General features: G+C 42.8%; 1 protein-coding gene across 1 annotated transcript in view; it reads left to right on the forward strand.

Moving 5' to 3' along the window:
- Positions 1 to 22,949, forward strand: part of LOC109470537 (guanylate cyclase soluble subunit alpha-3-like) — a 56,899-nt gene that overhangs the window by 12,647 nt on the left and 21,303 nt on the right. The window lies entirely within an intron of this gene.

A 22,949-nucleotide genomic window follows, 5' to 3' on the forward strand; every position in this document is an offset into this window, starting at 1 on the left:
TAAAGAATCTAGAAGGATATATAAAGCTTGGTATGGACAAGGATTTTATATGAACATGGAGCTTCAACTAGGTTCTGATATTACGTCCTTGGTATGAATGGGGTCTAAGTGTATCCCTGTATATATTTGTAACTATAACCCTTGCTATGAACAATGAGTAGATTTCTTTGTGTGGTCCATCGTCTCCCCGCATATATTAACGCCTCATTATACCGGCACCATATTGAATCTACAGTGGGCAAAAACAACAACACAATTACTGATCAGAATTTTACCAAACTAGTCTATTGGGAACCTTCGACCTTGACATATTTCACCTTTGGAAACATGGTCGTTTTCTTTGGTAATGAGAGGGACCGCTCTGGTGTTTTTTCAAATATCAGCCCACTTTAGTGTAAAAATAATTTTTTGGAAGAGGCAAAAGATGCATAGTTTACTTGTACATTGTTGTAAGATGTGTATTGTGGTGTCATGGTCAGAGACGAGACGGCGCCTATGTCTTATTTACCTTGTTTGTTTGTTTGTTTTTATATAAGAGAGGTTTAACTTCCTTGGTTATATTTAATCTTTATACTTTAAGAACACGAAGTTGAAAACATTACACGGGTAAACTGCAAATTATGTGTTGATGATAACATTCCAGACTATTTTATAGCCTATGTTTTTTATTAGTGTGCGTGCAACTTTTACATAATAGACAAGCGGGACATTTCACAACTCTTTGTATATCATTATTCCTGCGGTGACCTGTAAACCAGACCAGCCAATTGCATGCATTTCTCTTTGTTGGGGTTTGAAAAGAGGGCCAATCAACGCTCGGGTCATTATTTTTGAAATCTTTCCATTACATGCCTGGTTGTGGAGCATGCATTGTACAACTATCCTGGACACAAGCAACACGCTAGGAACTTAGTGAGAGCATGGAGGTAGAAAAGGGTCCATGGTGCGAGATTGTGTCATATCTCATCATCAACACAGGAATATCGGTATTGCGCCTTTCTACGTAAATTGGAGCAGTTTTCAAGACAAGAACGCCGTGGGACACTGGCAAGACGAACTGGGACAAGACTACTCTCCAAGCTGAGGTTGATTGGGAAGATTGTGAACGTCAGAGTATGCCTCGTTCTTTGGAAAGCCGGTAGCCAGGATCCTGGGAACCAGGCTGCGGGCATAGGCGAGTGATAGTCCGCGTGCAAGAGAGTATTAGACCGGACCAGAGGACCGATGTACACCCCTCCGGACTATACGCTGTGTCCCGACTCAAGGCCGTGCTGTGGCACAAGATGTTCGGCCCGTGGGTCACCGCCTCAGCGAGGCTTGTTGCACAGCGCGGAATAAAGAGCTTGGGACGGCTTCTAACGACTGGTGCCCAGACGAGACTAATATCTGCTCCCGTGACTAGCTGCGTCAAGTCAAGACACAGAAGAACGAGACGTACAGTTTGTTTCAGCTGAGCTGAAAGACCGGCCGAAGTACACTGGAAATATTGGAGGCACACAAAACACAAACAAAAAGTCACAAAGCCCAAGCACCATGTACAATTAATAAAGAAAACAAAATTATGCAAACAAGAAGGGGGGATAAACGACTATGATGCTACTTTACATTACAAAAGGCATATTGGAGGGGGGGACGTGTGCGGGTGTGTACGACCCGTACACGAGCTGATAATGAGGAAGATAATTAGGTGAAAATTACCGCTAACTTATGCATATTTCATATACACACTCAGAGGTACGTGTCACGTATCCAGGTGTGTGCAGAGATTTACGGGTGGCGTGTGCAGACGTGTGCAGGCCTGTACACGGCCCGGACACCTGAGTGGTTCATATCCGGGTCGTGTGCAGGCCCGCACACGCCAAGTGTACGGGTCGCGCACACCTGGAAATGTCCGTATATTTGGAATTTCCGGGCGTGTGTACGGGAGTATACGACCCGGATACGTCGGTTTTCGTCTAGTGACAATACAGCACAAAAAGAGATTTAATGTTATTTAAACTAGTCTGTTGACTAGCCACCACAAGTTTTCCCAGCTTAATATACATCTTACCAGTTTACAGAAATCACATTGCCTTCTAGCTCCTGTTGATTGTCGAACTCTTTACCTTGTTATGTCGATGAAGGTTAGACATCCAGGTTATGAGATACAAAAGAAAACAGTTTCTCAAGCAATGTAATGTTGTGCAGTAGTGTAGCCGGAGTTGAGACTGATTCATGGTGATAGAAAACCGAGCTAGGGGCTGTGTATGTCTCTCTGTCACATACTGCTGCCATGCAGTCACATCTAATGAAATCTACCTTGCACACAATACAGCACAAAAAGAGATTCAATGTTATCTAAACTAGTCTCTTGACTAGTCAAAATTTCTCCCAGCTTAATACATCTTACCAGGTTACAGAAATCACATTGCCTTCTAGCACGATTGTCGAACATCCAGGTAATGAGATACACAAGAAAACAGTTTCTCAAGCAATGTGATGTTGTACAGTAGTGTAGCCGGAGTGGGGACTGATTCATGGCGATAGAAAACCGAGCTAGGGGCTGTGTCTGTCTCTCTGTCAAACACTGCTGTCATGCAGTCACATCTAATGAAATACACTTCAATTGCGACTGGCCATGGTACGACCGCCAAGTATGGCGCAGGACGCTGTGCAGACGAAGGACTTTTTAATGGAGTAGTTCAATGCAAGGCCTATACGACCACTTCTCGGCATTGAACTAGAAATATGAGAGAAACATGGCTATGTCAAGAGATGGCGGTGAACGTTTGATTTGAAAGCCTGTAGATTGTAGGTTGGTGGGAAACACTTGTCAGGGAGGGAATTCCAAAGCTTGGTCGTACGGGGGAAGACACTGTCACTGTAAAAAGATTTCGAACAAGGAATTTGGACGGTGACTTTGACGCAGGCCACGCACTAAGCCGAGAAGACCTAATCATGACAAGTACAAGACTTAGTACATGTACATAATACAGCACCAAGAGAGGTAGGATTAAGTTTCTCCCAGCCTAATGCATTTTACCAGGTTACAAAAATGGCACTTTCTTCTAGCGCCTGTTGATCGTCGAACAAAGTATACCTTGTTGCGTCGATAAAGGTTTGCCCTTCATGTCCAAGTAATGCGATACATAGAAAAACTGTTACTCAAGCATCTGGATGGAAATTTGTCAGCAGTACTAGTCTGGCAGTTGCCAGACATTTCAAGTATCATCCACTGGTGAAAAGCATCAGTGGATGCTACTTGAAACGCCTGACAGTTGTCAAAATCTGTCCAGTTGCTCGAGTAACTGTTTTCCTGTGCCTCTACCTTGTACAGATCTGGATTCGGGACAGACATGACGTAATAGCACTGTCTGCTTTGGGTTTCTAATTTACCTCTCTGTCGCAGCGCCATTCAAATGTTGAAGTACGTTCAAGCAGGAGGTTTTTTAAAGAGAGATTTGCGGCCGTGCCATATCGTGAGCCCGGGAGCTATCCATCGTCCTTGTCGCTAATGGGACTGTTAACGACAGCGGGGGAGAAATAATGGCACCAAAACTACCGGCTGCCCAATTTGTAGCTCCGCAGTCTCCTCTGGGCAGGCTTTGCCGTAAAACATCATGTCACGATCGCGGCTTTTATGTACAGTTCTTATAACGTCCCCTCGGCTTGACAAACTTTTTTGAGCTCCGCCTTAGTTCTGACGCACACATATAAACGCCATGTTGTAAATCCTGCAGTCGTTTTCGATCGTTAAGATTTTTCCTGTGTTCCAGACTTAATTGGATGCGATGGGGTCAAGTAGGCTGGAGATTTGGTGCCATGTTCACTCGGCCTTTATTAGTGAGATCGTTTGGTTTGCAGAATTTAAAACGGGACGTGGGAGGGTTTCATCAGCGGGTGTCGTTAATGGTCATCGCTCAATATATATAGCACCAGTTAATTGCTTGCGAAATGGCTGTTTAAATCCGCCTTCCACTCCAGGTCTAGTCACGCTGCCCCTCGCAAACGTAATACGACTTAACGCCGTACTTTTGAGATTTAAGACAAAACACCAGAGAGCTTTAAGTATTAATACTTTATGTGTGGAGATGATCTTAGCTTAGTGGCATCAACGCAGCAGCAACTCATGTCCTGTACAGATCAGACAGTGGTGATATCAAGTCAACCTAAAACTTATTTCTTCAATGTGTTATCTTTAATTTACGTCAAGGACGTAAACGTAAAAGAAAAGAAAGAAAACCTAACTTCCTGCTTTCAAGAACAGAACGAAAGATATCTGCTGTCCTCCTAACCAACGTTTGCGTAAAGAAATCAATGTGCATCTGCTCTAGATGCTGAACGATTCAAAAGATGCCACCGTTTGTAGAATATTTAGACACTCATACATTCTATTTATAATGATGAGATATCAAACATCGTTTGTAATGTCAAGGACCGTGTTGCTAGTCTCGCCCACACGGTTCGAATCGCACAGTATGCAGATGAACAGAAACCACTTCAGTGACATCAGAAGCCCTTACGTTTGGAAACACTGCTGTTCGACTCGTAATTGGCCTCGGGAGAGTTAGAAGCAGCTCATGTTTGCACAAAGGTCTTTAGAAAAGGGATTCTCCTAGTGGAGCAAGCTGTGCTGCGAGAGCAAAGGCAGAAGGGTATAAACTGGGGAGTACGTGGTGGATTCAACTCAAGGGAAACCTTCAATAAAGAACCCATGTTTTAGATTAGTGTTTGAAGTCTTGCCAATGTATGTGCATTACTGCTACTACTTTTGTATTTGTATGGGTGTAATTTGCCAGATAGGACATGAATGTACAATAATGGCTATTTATCATTATTACTAATATAATAAAGGAAACGCCAGGGGGTCTAAAATCTAATCATTTTGAGGACTTATCAAGGCCTATCCACCTAATAAATTTGAAGACAATCCATCATAGCCAACTCGAGAAACTTTCTTGCCGAAGGAAGTCACTCGTAAAACTATCGCATATTAGTGGAAACTCATAGGAGAAGCTATGTATAAAGGCAATTGAACCAAGTTATTTTTGGTTGGTAAATTGCTCTTTGTTATTAATTACGCTCCAAGCAGTAGTTTGGGCTTTGGCTTATTTATGGCGTGTTTTTAGGCTTTTTTTATCGGGCTTTCTTTTTTGGACGAGTTATTGCTTTACAAATGTAACAGCTGAGATACTCATCGCAGAATATTCCGAAGGGGGTTGTACAGACCTAGCGTACACTCAGACAGCTATCCAAGAACTAACGTCTGAAAAGCAAATGACACATTTCCAGCTTGATCTATCGTGCGCCTATCGCCCGGCCTGCTGTATGTGGAGAGTGTAAAAAGGTCGTCTAGGACCATTTGGCAGCAGGACAAGGCCGAGATTGTTCCGCCTTGTCCCGACCTCATGGCGGTCCGACTGTTCCATATATTCCGGTCACATTTGCTGCAGCCCCCAAATCTTCGGATAACTCAATCTCTGTGGCGGCTCCGGATTTGGAAAGTATCAATCACAGACTGTAGGTGGGTGAGTTTGTATTCTACAAACAAACCCTTATGCAACAGTCTTGCAGTTATCTAAAATTTGCTGTCTTTGCATTTATTACCACTCTATGTTTATGGATTTTTTAGAACTTCAATCATACTGTACCTCGTTACATTTTGTCTGACCCAGACCTCTTCCATGACTTCAATGAAAAGCGGTCTGCAGGCAGATTTGAGTATTACATTAATAAACAAAGGCTCAAACAGAACGGCTTGTAGTCGGTGGATTATGTGGAAAATGTAAAGTGTATGACAAGAAAACTGAGACCCTAAATATTTTCTGCTACACTGGTTCACAGTCTAGTCTATGAGCTTCTAGTCTGCTCCAGTTCGCAACCGTCACAATTTAGACCAAATCTAGTAATGTTTATACCTTGGCCAATGCCTTCTGACAACTAACATCATAAAAGATCATAGTGCTGCTCTGCATCGGAGAATTGAATCACTCCTGGCTTAGCTAAGGACCTACTATAGAGAGAAAGACAAAAATAGAATCTTAAGTTGCCCTCTTCACACGCACTTAGGCTGCACACACACTTGCACGCAGACACTCGATGGAGCGTTCAGGGATCTGAATATGAATGTATTTTTGATTTGATTTGTGGTTATCATTTCAAAAGTTATGCCGGAACAAATCGTGCGGCAGTAGTCATGATGTACAGTTTGGACGTCCACCAAAAGCCCCGGTGGACCAAACGAATCAATAATGATAGTGTGGTCTGAGGACAGATCGAACCACACGGAGAAGAGCGATGGACCCACAGACTTTCTGCACAAAGGGTCGCTGAACAAATATGAGTATAATAGTTGTCCGTCACCTCCGTATTGACACCGTTTGTGCTGTGGTTCTGAATTAACAATCCCCGACAGTCCTTACCATACTATATATTGACAACAGTCGCCCTTAAGTGTTGAAAATTTCGCTGACTATTGTCTATTCTCTTTTCCTCTGTATTTGGTTCGTGAAACCAGGAGGCAATGGAGCGGATATCGACTCATGTCCCTCCCATTGACAGATGCCCTGAGAATCGAACATCCTTGGCCGGTTCTCCGTTTATAACAGTCGTAAAGTCGTCTGTCTTCTAACCTATACGCGACCTTTACGATTTGATTGTTCGATTTGTGTGTCCTCAAGGGGGTCCTTTGAGGTGAGGTTAGTCAGAAAAAAACGGGGTTTCTCTTGTCTTCCTGTTTCGATTGCTTGAAATTTGCTTCCATTTGTGTCAATGGGGTGGAAAAGGTAATAGCGGTGAAGGTGATCCCATAGCCTTTATTGAGGCCGTTGGGACAGTGGGTTGTTGATCCACTGTGTCTAGGGCACGGTAGTGGGGTGAGGGAAGTCGTGTAAAGTGTCTTCCCCAAGTACACAACGTCTGGCCAGGAGTGCTAGGGAAGGAACCTATGACCTCTCAATCTCGTGTCTGTCACCTGAGCTCGGCCACAATCGTGAACCAGTCTTGTTATTGTCGTTATGCAGTCGTCCCTTCGTTCCGGATACGGCAACTGTGTCGTTCGTTTGACGTCATCCATATGCAAAATTTATATTCATCCAGCAGAACCGACTTGGCGGTATCTGAAAAACATTTATAACTCTGTGCCATGTGTGTGACGGTTCATGGGTTTCATATTGGGCCATAACTTCGCAGGGAATACCCCGTAAACGCAGGGTTCAAATTAGTTATCGACAAAAGAACCTAAAGCCGATAGCTTAGGAACTACAATGTGCAGTTTCTTGAAGTTATAAGCATCACGGCACTTGTGTCGATAGAGGTTAGATATTCAGGTAAAGTGGCTCTCAAGAAAACAGTTACTCCAGTGACTGGATAGATCTATCTCGTTGCTTGAGTAACTGTTTCCTTGTGTAGACATGCACTTGACTGCCCTTCCTCGAACGGTTTTATATTTATTTTCGGGAAGGAAGTATTGTTTAGGGTGGCGCTTGTCTAGAGGGAGTTTGTATGTATCTCGTCCTCAGCAGGAAGGATTGGAAGTGAGTGGGCTTAGAGTGGGTTTCAGTAGTTGATTGACAGGGTTGTGACCTGGTATAGCTTGGGTAGTAGAATGTGGTATGAGTTCGCCAGGAATGTGTACTGTGTAGTCATGGTATGAAACATATACCATGATGTAACACTAGAGTAATATGAGCAATATTCCACCCATGACCATCTAATACAGTTCCAAAGCATTCCCATGTACAATTTCTTGTTTTATTTGATTCCTACTCGTTGACTTTAGACTTCAGGTACTGTTGCGTTGACAACAGATCAAAGTAAGCGCCCTGCCGACGCCTATTCATCTCCGAGCTCCTAATCACCACGATCTCACCTTCCCCTCAGCCAAAAGAGACGCTAGGAGGACACAGGAAGCTCTAAAATTACCTCGATGCGAAGCCGCGCGGGTCGAGAAGGAAACGGGTAATTTAGCTATCACAATGCCGCAGCCGCCAGCGCCGGCAGCAGGGGAGGGAGCCTCGTGGCGATGCTGAATGGCTGACATTATACTGCCTCTCCTGTGAGATGCTGTCCACTTGCGTGCGACACAGTCTTATACACATGCGGGACGTCTTCAGAAACAAGAGCTTCAAAAGGGAGGTTCTCCGTAAGCACTAATGAGACCACCGCGTCCTTTTCAAGTTAGCGGCCCCTTGAAATGTCACCTATCCTGTCATTAATTACAGCGACACCAACAAAAACAATCATGCTGTTTTATGGTGTTTGAGTTTGGTTTTCCTTTGTTGGGAATTCGAAAGGCATTTCTTCTATTCACCAGCCACACAGGAATGAATGGTTATCAAGACATAAAGGCTTGGACTTTCGAATAAGGCAACCATTTTAGCAGCAATTATAAATCAGATATTGCAGGCTTATGGCAACTGTTTCACCACGGTTTATACGCCATGATTATTCTTGCCAACCTCACACCACATCCTACCACCCAGGGTTCCGAGGCACAACCCTGTCAATCAACTGAAATCCAATCTCTGCCCACTCACTTCCAATCCTTCCTGCTAACGATGTAATACATACAAACGCACCTTAAACCAGAGCCGTCCCAAACAATACTTCTTTCCCGGACGTAACGATACGAGGACATGTGCCCCAAACTAAGTACTAGTAGTTCTCCGAACGATTGGAGATTAGAAAGAAACTTCAAACAATTATAATGTACGATTCACTTCAGCAAGTCCTGGTGTACTTTCCAAATCTTTTTACTTAATTTACCCACACCACAGGTAAGAGACTGGGATTATGTCTTTAACCCAAAGGGGAGAGATATAAAAGCTTGAAGTCTGCAAACCTTTTAGAGAAGTCAAGAGCATTAACCCGTCGATTCGGTCCGACGCGTCGGATGTCAGACCGGGCAGGCCCGCGGGGGAGCGCCCGGGCTTCCGGGTAAACGTTTCCATCTCCCGATGATCCATCGTGNGGGGGAAACTTGTAGACATTGACAAATGACTGGATCGTGTCTCTGCCAGTCAAGCAGCAAATTTCCTCCGGCCTGGCCCGGCGGAGGTTTCACTAAGTTCCCGGCGCTCATATCGCCGCGTGAGGCCCGCCAAACTGCATCGATTTTCTGCACGGTCTACGGATTAAACGCTCGGAAAAACGAACCGCTTGAAGTATTTTGAACAGATGACTGAGCGGGGATTCATTACTGAATGGAAAGTGAACTGGTGAGCAACCCGGTTGACGCTCTTTCTACCGATGTATACCACAGCTTCTAAAGTTGTGATCATCAGTCAGTAACCTTACTACATTACAAATGTTTGGATATGATATCGCAATAGTGGGTTCCGTATTCTCCTGGTGTTGCCAAGTAGAATGACGATGAAATTTTGCATGGTATTTAAAAAAAGCGTAATAAAACAAGGAAAAGAAAACGAAATTGATAACGAATAAAAGAAAGTAAAAGAAAATAGTAAAATAGTAAAAGAGAATAAAATAAAATAAAATAAAGAAAGCATGTCTAACAAATGTTCATATTACCGTTAGAAAGAAAGATGTATTTTCAACAGTTTATCTTGCCAAATATTTATCATTCCGAGAAAAATCATTCTCCAGGTACACGTTTTTGCCCAGGAGAAACAAAATGAAATTGTTTCTGTGATAGCTCAACACGATACCCCGCGGTAGACATTACGAGAGAGAGAAAAAAAAGTGCGATTCAATTTTCCGGTGTCAGTGCAGTGACCTGGCGGGGCGTCAGCAGGCTGATATACCTTTGATTTAAAGGGCGTGTAAATCCGCACCCCACAGGGAGAAAACCACTATATCAAATTTACTGCATCAGCGGTTTGCTGGGGGCTCGTGGGGATGGATGGAGAAACGAGCATTGATGGAGCGATACCTGCAGGAAATCTACCAGCAGCGACAGAAACTTTCCTGCCAACTTATCTCGAACTATCCGAACTTTCGGTGACTGCCTTTGTGAACAAGAAATTAGACTTCCGGAAAGTGTTTTTTGTGTTTGTTTTTTATTATTGAAACATACAAAGACAAGACATGGTGGCGACACACTCAAGTTACACTTATATTCATGTCGCCATGTGTTTACATGGACATATTGGAATTGTATTGTATTGTATGATCATGGGGAAAGTAGTTTCTATGATTTAGTTACATCATACAATGGATTGTTACTCAAACGATTGTGTGACATACCTTACTCTAGTATTCCACCATGCTTTATGTTTCATACCATGATTACACAGTACACATTCCTGGCGACCTCATACAACGTCCAACCACCCAGGGCACACTGGGTCACAACCCTGTCAATCAACTGAAACCAATTGCAATCTCCACCGGCTCACTTCCACCCCTTGATGCTGAGGATGAAATACTGTAGCTACAAACTATGCCAGCGAAGCTAAAGACAATACTTATCGTCCTCCAATGTCAAGAGTCAGTACAATACATGAGAACAATCATTTATGCTGCAAACATGACTGAATCAATCCCCGTGCCTTCAAAGAGAGAGCTGTAGGTGCACCAATGGTGTGGGCTGCAAATGATATGTATTCCCGCAGTACTTCGCCATGTACTTGACTATGATGCATGGGGAGAGGCGAGGCGTGAAGACAGATTCTGCACAATTGTGCATTTCGTGTGGGGAAATATCGACACCGACGCCTTTCGGCAGACCTCACATCAATGAAATACCGGTGGGAATGAAGGGAAAGTCAGTAGGAGGAAAGAGCAGTTATGGGCAGAAAGGAACAGTTGAGGACAAGGCCAAGGCAGTTCATTCTGGGAAAAGACAGTTTTGGGGAGGAGAGGACGGTTGGTGTATCCAGAACCATGCTCAGGCACGGTCTTGAAGATTGTAGTAAACGCGTATCCAGAACCGTGCATGGGGCAAATCTATGCTCTTGGATACGTGGAGACTATTCAGAACCGTCTATTCTGATCCTAACCCTAACCCTAACTCATTCTAGGCATCGAACTAGATAGACACGGTTCTGGATACTATACTCATAATCGGGTAGCAAGGATGGTAAGGGGCTCACTCCACAAAAATAACAGCTACTATCAGCGTGTGCACACCCCTCTCCGAACGTGGTTTCGCTATTTCTTCGTCTCAGCTGGTTTAAGTCTTGAAAAGCTAAAGCCCTTTAATAAATAACTACACTGTGTCGCTAGGATTGGTTCCAGTGCGTGGGATTCCGCTGGCTTGAAGGGAAACCCTCTGTGAGCGTACATCTCTTGCTCATGCATGAGAACGAAGGGTTGGATTTGGCCAGTAAGGCACCAAGCTCCAGTTCCATACATTTTAAGGAGAAACGTTCGATAGACGGCAAGTACTTGAAGTAAGGGAGTACCAGTCCTTGTTTTTTTTTTTATTCATTCACATGAAAAAAGGATACAGGACATGGTGTGCCTCACTCAAGTGGAAAGCACTTATGTTGACGGCACCACTAAATAAATACATATAATAAAGAAAAGAAACAATCGCAACTTTAAGTCAGGCAAAAAACAGTAAATACAAGAAATTCAAGAGCGCAGGTCCGGTTCCCCACCCAATGATAAATGATGGCATGTTTGTCATTAGGTTTTGGATTTTTTCATTAGTGTGTACAAAGGACAAATGTCTACGTGTGCAAGGATATGTTGAAACTAGAGATAGATGTAGATAAAGAAAGAAAAAATGACGAAATTCCATCACACGGGTTTTTCTAAGATTCAATTCTCCACTGATTCAGCTAAGGCCTATCGATCTCACGCCAGTCTCTCCTGTGTAGCCCAGCGGCGAAGGATTATCTGTGTAAATACACAAAGCAAAAGGAGAAGCTAGGTTTGAGCAAAAGTGGCAGCAAAATGCAACTTTGTGCATATATGTTGTAAATAATTTTTTATATGTGTCTTTTGTATATATGGTTGTTTATATGTATTATTTCTTCTATGTACTGCCACCTCTGTCTCTCGGGGGCGAGCTTGTGCCTGTCACCACTGTTGCCAAGGGGCTCGGCTTCATCTTTGACAACAAACTATCCTGGCGCGAACATGTGAAGTCTATGGTGTCAAAGGCCTCGAGCAGGCTCCACTACCTCCGCCTGCTGACAAAACAGGGCATGAGTGTGCAAGATCTTGTCCAGGTGTACCTGAGTCTCATCCGCCCTGTCCTGGAGTATGGCCATGTTCTGTTGGTCGGTTGCAGTGAGGAGCAGGCAGCGAGCATGGAGAGGGTTCAGAGGCGCGCCCTCCGGATCATCTCACGTGGCGGCAGACGTTCTGTACCGACACTGCCGTCCCTGAAGGAGAGGAGAGAGGCCGCTGCTGTGTCTCTTTTCAAGGCCATGCTGAATCCTGAACATCCCCTGCACGACCTGGTTCCTGCCCAGAGACAGTCTGTCACAGGAAGATCGCTGAGGAACAGTCACAACATCACTGTTCCCCATGCAAGAACTAAACGGCTGCAACAGTCCTTCCTGCACTACACCATCAGACTCTATAACAACCTGCCTTGAACCCACACTAGTACTGGACTTTGCATAGCCTGATAAAGCAACTTTGTGGATATATGTTGTAAATAATTTTTTTATATGTGTCTTTTGTATATATGGTTGTTTATATGTATTATTTCTTCTATGTGAATGCTGTTTGATGTTTTAAATAATGTGACAAATTGTACCTAATTCAGGGGGATGCGCTTCTGCTCCCCCTGCTGTTGTACATTTGTTTAAATGATGAGCAAATAAAAGTATGTGAATGCTGTTTAATGCTTCAAATGATGTGACAAATTGTAACTAATTCAGGGGGATGCGCTTCTGCTCCCCCTGCTGTTGTACATTTGTTAAATGATGAGCAAATAAATAAAGTTTATAAAATCTATTTCTGCTGACAAGCAGCAAAATCTATCTCTGCTAACAAAGGGTTTTTTTCCGTGTCAGACTTTGGTGTTAGATCTACAACTGTGAAGTAAAGGATGATGAGAGAGTGTTGGACAGGAGCCGACCATACACCGACAGCCAAAGTGGCACACGGGTCACAGGAGAGGAATAATTCATGAAAACATACTGACAAGTCACCGTCGTTTATTACAGTCGACACCCACGCCTCAAGGCTATACAAACTATTGACTTGCATGTCCATAAGGGACGCTACCTGGTGCTGAGGTTACACACACTTTTTTGATTCACTGATCTCACAATCCACTCGCTTGTGGAAATAACTGTATTTGCAGAAGTTTGCAACAGTGCAACAGTATAGTTGTACAATTGTTCCACGAATTCGTGTATGGTAGGTCTAGTTTCCCATGACTTTAAAACTGATGATAATCATTTCCTCATTCTGTTGGTAGTTTATGTTTATGTTTATTAGGATCCTCATTAGTAAAAAAGAAGAACAGTTACTTACTATTCTTCCTGGAGTCCTGTAGTGAGTTGCCTGTAACTAAACGAGACCTGCAGTACTCATATTTTAAAGCTAAAAAACTTCCTTCTGATTACAATGAATATCTTCTGCTTCCTGCCTGGTAATTCATGGGAACATTGGGAATTCAGACGTGTATAGATATAATCCATGGCAGTCTATTTCAGGTAGCCCTTGGCTAAGATGTATATCACCGGCATCATCCTCCCAAAGTACTGCATCCTTTAAAACTTCAGATGACCAGAATGTAGATACTACGGGAGAAGCTATCGCATCAGCGGTGCGTCTGGGGCGTCAAATTTCTTATTCAAGTCATTTAGAGAATGCATGAACTTCTTTATTTAGCGATTGCCAAGCCCAACTTCCTTTCTGGAAGGCATAACGTCTTTCCGAACCCAAAAGTGACTGATGAAGGTATTATTCAGGCAAGTCTTTGAGAGAAAAGCTCGCGCCGCTACCTTATTCATCCCGCGCATAGGAGCACATCTAGATCTATCTAGATCCATGTCTCCTCTCCTTTTTACATCCATCCCGAAATCAGCCGCAGTAATCATGATGGATTTGGATGTTTCTTTTTCGGAGAGATCCATCTCTTCCCGACGCACCCATTACTGCCGCGGCTCCGGGGACACACTTCCATTCATCACGGAGGAAAAGGGGCATTATTGGCCGACAGAGGGCTTCTCTGCCTTAGCTGTACAGTCCGTTAAAGCCATTAAAGCATGCCTAAAGGCTTATTGAGAAACCCGCGCAATGCATATTTATCGCCGATGGGGCGAAGTGGACTCAAGCCTTGGTCAACCGTTATGGAACGCGGCTCATCCGGTATTTGGGGCAAGAGTTGATGATGTTTTACAATCTGTATGTGGCTGTGTTGTCCTTCTTGGGTCACCTAGGCTATATGGCCTACACTGAAAGGCCATAAAAGTTTCATCATTGGAAATTAGGCGAATGGTGCTTGATGTATTTTTGTGTCGTAGCCCATTAGCCCATTTTCAGCTATACCATGCATCACAATTTTTACCAACTGTCCTCAATACGTCCTTTCCGGTGTGAAAGAGTTGTGTTTATGCAGGAGACTCATGATTAAGGCATTAAGTAACGTTTAGTACTACCGACAGGCAGTCTCATTGTTGTATCCTTGGCCTCTTTGATGGGACATAAAGTAAGAGGTTCCGTGTTTGAAGAGAGCTACACCTTGAGCACGTTAAAGATCCCGCCACACTTATAAAATTATCAGGGGTCCTTCCCGGTGTGAGTGGTTCAAACCTTACAGTCTGGTCTCAGGGTTAACATCTTGAAATGGTGATAGTCATCTGTTATGTCAATCCTTCCACAAATGTGTGGATAAACGGAATGGTCATCAGACCGCTTTATATCCTACAAAGTGAACATTTACAAATCCCCATATATATCGTTTTCGGCGGTTTCTTAGTGTAGGATACCCTCAATTTGTCTCTGTCCAATAGTTTAAGGTGGGGCAATCGGTTTATAACGTCCGGTGCTCATCAAACCGACCATCGCACCACGCTTTAACCTACATTTCCTAATCAACTTCGATGAAAAACATCCCGGAACAAATGAGTTCTGTCAGTACTGACTCGATTCCTGGTAAATTGTGAACTTTTCCCCAACCTCAATGGAGGGAAATGCCATAGGGTGAGATTAGGTCTTCATTAAAGTCCCATCCGTTACCTCTCAGTGAGACAGGTACTAGATTCCCATCGCCGGCTTAATTAGAGAACGCGAATCCACCTATATTACCTCGTCTCTAGGAAAGCCTGTAATGCCTGACTCTTGCTGAAAAGTACCAAAAACATGATGCAAGCTTCTGCACTGGATGCTTTATCTTTTGAAACAACTGCGGTGTATTGAATGATTAATAACTGCCTTCCAGCTTTCTGTATCGGTTTTGAAATAACTGTCTTCCAGGTTTTTGCGTCGTCTTTGAAAAACACTGTTGTGTATCGAATAGGAACTGTATTTCTTATTATTCATCAAAACATAAAAACATAACAAGGACAGTGCGACGCTGCACTCAAGTTAACAACTTATATTAACAGCGCCACACAACAAAAAAGGTACAATTAACATTTAAATATACAAAGTTGACATATCTGTGCGCCGTAGTCCCACCACCCCAAGACATTAAAATGTTAAATTAAATGCTAACAGAGCTATTTGAAAGATAAGATTACATGGTAACCTCCTATATCTCATTTTTTGTTTCTTGTTACGAAACATGTTGTGGGCAATAAAAATGAACAGAAAAACGCCGAGTTGTTATAGAAACTGGGTTAATGTCTGTGGAAATGGGTGGTTTCCATCTTGAATAATTCGCTGAGGTCAATCAAAAGCTTGGCGCGTTAACGAGGACTTTGCCGGGATAACATGCCGACCTGGTTCTGGACGTCCCTGGTGCCAGATTGTCGTCGGGTTGTCGTGCTCTGGGAGCAATTACTCCTCATGTAGAATTGATGGTGTGTTTGGTATTCCATTTCATAGCTTCCGCTGTTGTTGAGGGAGGTGAAGTTATATTGCAACAGTTGGAGGCGTACCAACAATACGCCCCTCTACATGTCATTACTGTATATACAACAAGTTACCGGCAATATTTGTTTATTTGTTTATTTGAAGGATCTCCATTAGTGAGTATAAGTACGCTTATACTCACTATTCTTCCTGGAGTCTTAAAAACATTACAACTTATAACACAGACGTATGTACACTAATGCTTATTGCCACACATAAAATACAACAACCTGTAACTATTACTTAACCTATTCTATTCTATATACAAAGAAGTAATGAAGTAAGAGATCGAGAGGTCAGAGGTCAATGCAATAAATAATACATACAAGTTAAATATTTACATTTAAAAGTCATTATACTACCACCAATGCTGCAGGGGTCTGTTTGTGTATGTTTGTGTTTTTAACCTGTCTTTGACGTGTTTTTTTAAAGCTGATGGTGCGGATGATTTGATGTGTTGTGGGAGAGTGTTGTAAGATTTTGTGCATCTGTACAGGAATGTCCTAGTAGCAGAGGAAGTTCTGGGTTTAGGTAGTCTGAAGCCTCCCGCCTGTGAAAGTCGTGTGTTATGTTGATGTGTGTTGTTGATTCTGCGTAGTTTATTGTAGATAGTAACAGGTTTGCCAGTAGTCAGGAGTTTGTGGAACGTGGAGAGTGTGTTTGTGTAAAGTCTTTCGTAGTACTGAACAACAGTATCAAATATAGATTTATTTACCATTGAATATATTTTGTACAAATTTCTTAACAAAATAAAGATCATAAAATGAGCACGTAAGGGGCCAAGTGTATTTCTTCTTAGTATGTATAACAGGAGGTAAAAATGTAGGTTCTAACTTTGATATTCCCTGTACTATCAGCCTTATTAATTGCACGAAAAGTTGGATATTCCAATGACGATGAATGCCAGGTAATGATTGCTTTTATCTTCCAACATATAATCACAAGACGCGGTGACGGCACACTCAAGTTTTTTCAACTTATATTAATGCCACCACCAACACAGGGGACAGTACAATACTCATTTTCACCTGAGCGAAGTGAGGAAAGTCGTGTAATAAAGTGCCTTTCCCAATGGCACAAATCGGTGGCATTTCAGGACTCGAACCCGGGACCTCTTGGCTTCGGGTCGACCACTCTGCCGCTACGCCACACGACCCAGGTAATGATTGCTTTTGGAATTTGGTGTGACAATCAACAGGAGTAGACGTACTTGTCAGACTTACCCCTGGAATATCATCACGTCATGTGATAGCTAAAATAACACCCGGAGTTGGAAAAACTTCAAATGAAGGGATCACTCCACAAAAAGTGGGATTTGCAGACAGGTAGAGAATCTATATGTGGTTACGTTTATCACCTAAAGCAACCATTACCAGACTTAGCTCGTATTTATCATCATTGGTAAATCCCATTTTCAATGCAGGGATTCCAACAAACAAAGCTAAATAGTCCTCCATGTTCGGTTAAACGGTCCTCCCTGTCTAGACAGACACGAAAGACCGTTTAGCCCGACAGTTACACAAGCTTTAAACAGACGCGGGCGGCGTATGCACAATAAAGACTAACATCAAAAAGTTATCCAATGCCATGACCGTTTGCAGAACGTCAATGCTTGATGGGAATAGCCTTTACTAATGGTGTCAATTTCGTTCCACCTCGGTGGCCACAAGGTCAATGTCAGGCAAAGGCAAATCCCATGTCCGATACCACTCAGACAGAACAAATCATTTTCCACTATACGACATTCCCAGAGGACAGATGTAGTGGCGGTTTGGTCCAAAGTGCCTGGGTGTCCATTAGATGTCCCTGCCTAGGACATAACGGCTTTCAGACGGAAATGTACAGTCAGCCGCTGGTCATTACGGCAAATATACGCAGCGAGGGTCATACCATGTGCATGGCGGTACTTCTAATCATCAGACAGTAACGTGGATACTTGCCATACAGAATGACTGGTATCGAATGCCATTATGTCACAAAATGCCCTGAATAGAAGCAATCTATATGGCTTATCCTTGGTCGTATTTTTCATCATCTGGGCTGGAATACGTCCAACTTGTTGCTTATGACGTTCGTTTTCCGATTTCTTGGAACTGTCGTGAACTCATTCCATTTTCCTGGAATGATCTTCCTTATATGGCTGACGGCCGGGTAGAGCTAATGGCGTCTTTGTGATGATCCTCTGGCATTGAGAAATCAGCGGCGTTCACAGAGTCGCCATGACACGTCGCTAGCTGGCCGCCATAGATAACAGCTTATAGATTAGACAATAGCATCACTGTCTTGTGTTTTAAGAAGGGCGGCAAATATGTAATTATAGCATCGTCCCCATTGTTTATATATAGTATCTAGGCCGGTTGTAGAGTAGAGGTTTCATGACCATCTGGCATGTGCTTGAGTGCATTTGGTTAATTGCTCTAATCAAATGAGATGATGGCTTATGCCTTGTAACTTTACTGCACAACAGCGTGCGTGCACGTGTGTGTGGCTGAAAATGCGAGCCGTAAGACACAGAGCAATCGCACTTACAAAATTGGCCATTTCAGACTTCCTGGGAGTGTTTTATGTTTACGTGAAGCTACATGTACGAGTATATGTATGATATATTGACTGCTTCAGTTTACTTTAGTGTGTAAGATAAAACATATGGTAACACACACACACACACACATGTACATATATATATATATATATATATATATATATATATATATATATAGTACGAAACTAATGTACTCGAAAATACATTATGTACTATGTAGTATGACTTGAGACTTCTACATACTTGTGCATTCGGTGATACAATATGGTTATCTTGGCAAGCTAACATGGACTTACAGTTTAAGAATCCGTGCATTACCATGCACAGTGCATACTGCACAAAGATACATCAAGCCTTGCTGAAGTAACTGGGTCGCGCCGACCATTTCATTTGGCTGAAGACCAAGCCTGCGGCCGCTAAAAGACCAACGGGAAATTAGACGAAATGTTCGATACGTGAGAAACCAATGCCAATGACCTATTTGGGCTTGATATAGCTCCAGATTGTGATATTTACGATATAATGTAAGCTTCGTGGCCGTTGAAAGGCCAGCAAGCAATTAAGCGTAATGTCAAGTATAGTAGAACAAGAATGTAAGTGACCTATTTCAGCATAATGTGTCTGCAGGTTATAAGGTTTACGATAAAATACAAGCACCTAACGAAGTCAGTGACCGTTAAAGGACTAACAAGCAATCAGACTTAATGCTCAATACTACATCAAGCATCGGCAATGACCTATTTCGAGATGATATATCTTTAGATTTTGACGTTTGACGATAAAATTCGCATTCAAAACCACGTCCTTGACCATCTAAAGACCAACATTAAGAAGGACAATGTCCGGTTCAAGATACTGCAAATGTCAATGACCGCCTTCGGCTTGATATATATTCAGATTATAACGCATTTGCAAGTTCTAACTAGTTTATTTTTTATGCTTTCAGCTTTTCCTAGCTGCTTGTTTGCAAATTGGCAGGGCCGTTTTACGACATAAGCGACTTTTATTGGCAGTAGTTTGTACTTAAAAGATGAATGCATTTGATTCGCTTACTTCGCTAGTGATTTTCATCACTTTATGGCTGTATGTCGGTAAGAAATATAGCTGTTATGCAAAAGTTGGGACCATATATTCAGCAATGCGCTGTTGCAACCGTTACTTTTATATTTTATGAACTATTTATCAAAAGATATCAGAATGTGTTGCACAGCCGACACTTCATTACCAAAAGAAGTGATCAGAAAATTCAGACTTACGGGAAGTGTTTTGTGTCTTCTGAATGTATTGTATGATCATCTGGAAATATCTGATTGAATTACATTAATGAATTACCTCTCATACGATAGTATGATGTAACTTGCTGCGGTATTACAACCATGATTACACAGTACACATACATGCAAAGATATACATCCTCCCACCCAGGGCATACTAGGTCTCAACCCTGTCAATCAACTGAAACCAAATCTCCACCCACTCACTTCCAATCATCGCTGCTCAGGACAAGATACATGCAAACTCTCCTTAATCCAGATACATACTGTCCAAGCGCACCGAACAATATTTCTGTCCCGGAAGTAATGGCTGATGCTTACGTTTTCAAAACCAATCAGTAGGAGACAAAAAAATGCAATTTGTAGTGTTAGAGGTCTGGACGCCTGGTTTTGGGCGACGGCCAGGTAGTGCAAATAATGGTTACATTAAGCTCACAACAGGCGGGGTTCCGACCACAATCAAGTACAGCAATACAGATAGAAGGCTTAACATGGTACGTATTGTAATGGCATTTTTTCCGGATGTGGCACGGGGTAATGAGGAGCTCAACGTAAATCAGAGCAAGTAGACTCTAGTCTGGCTAGAATGTATTGAAGTTAAGTATTGTAATAAGTCAAGAGTTTGCGAATGTTGGAAAAAACATGAAGATGGCCCACCACGTTTCAAAGTTTCACGTTTGATTGTTGTTCCGATACCAAAACATTTTTAAACTTTTCAAACTTCTCAACTCTACAGACGTGTTCCTTCCATGCTTACGTACAACACTGTCAAATCCGATGCCAAGCTTTGATTTTAGAACGCCATCTTTTATGCCATAAAGGTGCCCGGCCACGTTTAATTCTTGCTTCGATACCAAGGCATTTTCAAACTTAGCAAACTTCTTAACTCTACAGACGTGTTGCTTCCATGCTTATGTACAACAATGTCAAATCCGATGCACAGCTTTGATCTTAGAGCGTTGTCCTTCATGCCATGAAGCTACGTTTGATTGTTGTCTCGACACCATGACGACGTTCTTTTAAGAAAAACTTCACAAAATAAGCTTCTCAACTCTATAGTCCTGTCCCTTCCATGCTTACGTACAACAATGTCAAATCCGATTCATGCCCAGCGTTGATCTTAGACGGTTGTCCTTTATGCCGTGAAGATACGTTTGATTGTTGTCTCGACACCATGACGTTTTTAAACTTCACAAAGTTAACTTCTCAACTCTACAGTCGTGTTCCTTCCATGCTTACGTACAGCAATGTCAAATTCGATGCATGCCCAGCGCTGATCTTACAACGCTATCTCCTATGCCAAAGTCGGCGCGTGCTTTTTTATGTAGACAGTGATCTCTTTGAAAGCCCGTACAAAGGCAGAACAAAGACGCAGAAAGGCGATCCCCGAGGCCCTGTTGCGGCAGCTGCAGGAATCTCCCTCGGTTTCTGCGCCAGTAAAGCCCATCTTGGGTGATTTACTCAACTACAAGCAGGGGACATCAATACTAAGCTTTACAAGTGTCTTTCCGAAATCCCAACGTGCGTCATCAGCAGCGGCTGAGAGATGCGTCTCGGCTTTGCAAATGGCGATGAAGCGTTGTGTGAGGACCGGGATGTGGCAGTGGCATTACTTGTCGTACTGTTATGGCCCCGAACTTCTGCCCATTTCACAGCCATGCATAATGCAGATAAGCGTCTTGGAGAGGCGGCGGCGACAGGTGGAGAGGCGGCGGCCATCCGGTGATTTCTCCGCGAAGAGTGGAGAGGATCTCGCGGTTAGGGAAGGTGATGGATTGACATCGTCCCGTACTTACCAGACGGCTTCAGTCGCACTCGGACAAATCTTTTATCATCTGGCATGTAGCTAGCTGGCGTCTGACAGGAAACTCTGCGTACCAGGGAAACTCAGTTTTGTACCAGCGACCGCAACACTTGAATACAAATATGAGATAGCATGAAAGTTCATCTGTGTTGGTACAAATCATTATGAAATAAAGACTGAATTTTAACTTCCAACACTAGATATAGAATTGGGACTTACCCCAAATTTTCGGTTGACTCCATCAACCTTGTTCAGTTAAAGTTCAGTCTTTATTTCACAAATATGGGATATCTGTATCTGTATCAGATATACATTATTAAAAAGCAAAACTCAAGTCATTCATGCCTGAGCAGTCTACAACGTCCCTCATGGCAATACCGACTGATGCTACGTCGCGCTGCAGCAAGATGCCACAGCTGTGTCTTCTTGCATGCGTTAAGTTTTTAATCAACTGAAATACCTGTGAACTTTTACGCATACTTAAATTTCGGACTTCACATAGTGTGTGGAATATTAAATCGCATGTAAACTATCTTCTTGTAAATCTGCGGTTACACCAACCCCCCACTTCCTGTCAGTCTACTATTACTTATATTGAAATATATAAGATATATATACACAAAAACAGAAATATATGAACACACAAACAAATACATGGACAGGCCCTCCAGAAAGATACATATATACTTCCGTGTAACGAGGAAAAGTAAAAACTTTAAAAATTTGATGCTTACGGATGATTATATGAACTTGGGTGAACATATATCTTCATTACAATCTTGTGTAATCTCTATATCTGCTTGTTGCCTATTCATGCATTCCGAATGTCATTGACCCCCTACTCCCCACTAACCTCTGGAATTAATCCCGCGCCAGACCAGACGGGATGGCGATGTTATCATCCCGCTGCACCCGGAACACATCTCACTTATCTACAGTACATCAGTACAGGGGATGTGGGTCAGCACATTATGCCTCTCACTAAGAACTGAGCGTCTCTGTGGGTAGACCGTTCTAGCGTTCGGCAGAGAGTGATGCAGCAACTAAGAGTTACTCTCAAATATTGAAATTACCTTCGCGAAGAAAGTTATGCTTTAGGTTTAAGATATCTGTATCTGTATAGCCGGTATAACCGTCCTTCAGCGTAACACACCAGCTTCTGTATCTGTATAGCTGGTATAACCGCCCTTCGGCGTAACACGCCAGCTTCGCAGGCACGCGGCGCGGCGGCAGCTGGCTACATTACACCGATCGACTTGTTACGCCTAACCCTTGAACATCTAACTTTAAACATTGTTTAAAGCTATCTAATGACATAATTTAAGGTCATCTAAGCTAATAATATAAGGTGATATTTATGTGTGGTTGTTTTTGTTTGTTTGTTTGATTGATTTGCTTGTGA

This window comes from Branchiostoma belcheri, unplaced genomic scaffold, assembly GCF_001625305.1.
Source record: "Branchiostoma belcheri isolate BF01 breed outbred unplaced genomic scaffold, Haploidv18h27 scaffold23, whole genome shotgun sequence".
NCBI lineage: Eukaryota > Metazoa > Chordata > Leptocardii > Amphioxiformes > Branchiostomatidae > Branchiostoma > Branchiostoma belcheri.